Below are 3,083 nucleotides of genomic sequence, written 5' to 3'. Positions count from 1 at the left end.
TGTGTTCATGGTTTTCGTGAGCTTCGATAGGTTTGGTCCGTGTTTTTGAGTACTCTTGTCCATGATTTTCGTGTGCTTCTAGAGGTTTGGTCCGATTTTCAGTACTCTTGTCCATGCTTTCACATGCTCTGATAGGTAGGTTCGTTCTCAGTTATCCCTGTGTTCATGGTTTTCGTGTGCTTCCATAGGTTTGGTCCGTGTTTTTGAGTACTCTTGTCCATGATTTTCGTGTGCTTCTAGAGGTTTGGTCCGATTTTCAGTACTCTTGTCCATGCTTTCACATGCTCTGATAGGTAGGTTCGTTCTCAGTTATCCCTGTGTTCATGGTTTTCGTGTGCTTCCATAGGTTTGGTCCGTGTTTTTGAGTACTCTTGTCCATGATTTTCGTGTGCTTCTAGAGGTTTGGTCCGATTTTCAGTACTCTTGTCCATGCTTTCACATGCTCTGATAGGTAGGTTCGTTCTCAGTTATCCCTGTGTTCATGGTTTTCGTTTGCTTCGATTCGTTCACTCTATTACTCTTGTCTTTGGTTTTCGTTTGCTTCGATTCGTTCACTCCATTACTCTTGTCTGTGGTTTTTCGTTTGCTTCGATTCGTTCAGTCCATTACTCTTGTATGTGATTTTCGTTTGCTTCGATTCGTTCAGTCCATTACTCTTGTGTGTGGTTTTCGTTTGCTTCGAGTCGTTCAGTCCATTACCCTTGTCTATGATTTTCGTTTGCTTCGAGTCGTTCAGTCCAATACTTACCCTTGTCTATGATTTTCGCTCTAAGCCCAGTCGCCCTGCGCTCTGGAAATCACATTCCAACTCTATCACCGATAGCGCTCACACCTTGGAAACCACATTTCACCCAGGGGACCTTAGGGTGGATTTTGAGCCTTTCGGGATTGCGAAACCATCATTTAACACTCTAAACTTAATTTCCGCAATCCCAGACGCACTTTCCATATGGTCTCCAAAAATGCGTGTGAGCTGACCTGGTCCCTTATAATAGGCAATGAACACGATTTTGGCAAAATATTTTTTTCAAAATTTTTTGACTCACCGGGTAAAATCGAATTTACTTGGGAAAAATGTTCTAGCAGGGGCCCTCCCATACAAATTTTTTTCTTCTCAAAAATGATTTTCGTTTCACTTTTCATACTCAGGGGAGTCTAAAATTGATGTTTTGAGTCACCGAGAAAAAAAAATTTTTTTGACCCGAGCTTGTGTCGGCGACCCAAAAATCGACGCACTTGGGAAATATGTTCTAGCAGGGGCCCTCCCATACAAAAATTTTTTCTTCTCAAAAATGATTTTCGTTTCACTTTTCATACTCAGGGGAGTCTAAAATTGATGTTTTGAGTCACCGTGAAAAAAAAATTTTTTTGACCCGAGCTTGTGTCGGCGACCCAAAATCGACGCACTTGGGAAATTTGTTCTAGCAGGGGCCCTCCCATACAAAAATTTTTTCTTCTCAAAAATGATTTTCGTTTCACTTTTCATACTCAGGGGAGTCTAAAATTGATGTTTTGAGTCACCGTGAAAAAAAAATTTTTTTGACCCGAGCTTGTGTCGGCGACCCAAAATCGACGCACTTGGGAAAAATGTTCTAGCAGGGGCCCTCCCATACAAAAATTTTTTCTTCTCAAAAATGATTTTCGTTTCACTTTTCATACTCAGGGGAGTCTAAAATTGATGTTTTGAGTCACCGAGAAAAAAAAATTTTTTTGACCCGAGCTTGTGTCGGCGACCCAAAAATCGACGCACTTGGGAAATATGTTCTAGCAGGGGCCCTCCCATACAAAAATTTTTTCTTCTCAAAAATGATTTTTGTTTCACTTTTCATACTCAGGGGAGTCTAAAATTGATGTTTTGAGTCACCGTGAAAAAAAAATTTTTTTGACCCGAGCTTGTGTCGGCGACCCAAAATCGACGCACTTGGGAAAAATGTTCTAGCAGGGGCCCTCCCATACAAAAATTTTTTCTTCTCAAAAATGATTTTCGTTTCACTTTTCATACTCAGGGGAGTCTAAAATTGATGTTTTGAGTCACCGAGAAAAAAAAATTTTTTTTGACCCGAGCTTGTGTCGCGACCCAAAAATCGACTCACTTGGGAAAAATGTTCTAGCAGGGGCCCTCCCATACAAATTTTTTTCTTCTCAAAAATGATTTTCGTTTCACTTTTCATACTCAGGGGAGTCTAAAATTGATGTTTTGAGTCACCGAGAAAAAAAAATTTTTTTGACCCGAGCTTGTGTCGGCGACCCAAAATCGACGCACTTGGGAAAAATGTTCTAGCAGGGGCCCTCCCATACAAATTTTTTTCTTCTCAAAAATGATTTTCGTTTCACTTTTCATACTCAGGGGAGTCTAAAATTGATGTTTTGAGTCACCGTGAAAAAAAAATTTTTTTGACCCGAGCTTGTGTCGGCGACCCAAAATCGACGCACTTGGGAAATATGTTCTAGCAGGGGCCCTCCCATACAAAAATTTTTTCTTCTCAAAAATGATTTTCGTTTCACTTTTCATACTCAGGGGAGTCTAAAATTGATGTTTTGAGTCACCGTGAAAAAAAAATTTTTTTGACCCGAGCTTGTGTCGGCGACCCAAAATCGACGCACTTGGGAAATATGTTCTAGCAGGGGCCCTCCCATACAAAAATTTTTTCTTCTCAAAAATGATTTTCGTTTCACTTTTCATACTCAGGGGAGTCTAAAATTGATGTTTTGAGTCACCGTGAAAAAAAAATTTTTTTGACCCGAGCTTGTGTCGGCGACCCAAAATCGACGCACTTGGGAAATTTGTTCTAGCAGGGGCCCTCCCATACAAAAATTTTTTCTTCTCAAAAATGATTTTCGTTTCACTTTTCATACTCAGGGGAGTCTAAAATTGATGTTTTGAGTCACCGTGAAAAAAAAATTTTTTTGACCCGAGCTTGTGTCGGCGACCCAAAATCGACGCACTTGGGAAAAATGTTCTAGCAGGGGCCCTCCCATACAAAAATTTTTTCTTCTCAAAAATGATTTTCGTTTCACTTTTCATACTCAGGGGAGTCTAAAATTGATGTTTTGAGTCACCGAGAAAAAAAAATTTTTTTGAC

Source organism: Anopheles moucheti (genome assembly GCF_943734755.1).
Source record: "Anopheles moucheti chromosome X unlocalized genomic scaffold, idAnoMoucSN_F20_07 X_unloc_6, whole genome shotgun sequence".
Taxonomy (NCBI): Eukaryota; Metazoa; Arthropoda; class Insecta; order Diptera; family Culicidae; genus Anopheles; species Anopheles moucheti.
The sequence above is the reverse complement of the archived record's forward strand: the minus strand, read 5'-3'. Positions refer to the sequence as shown.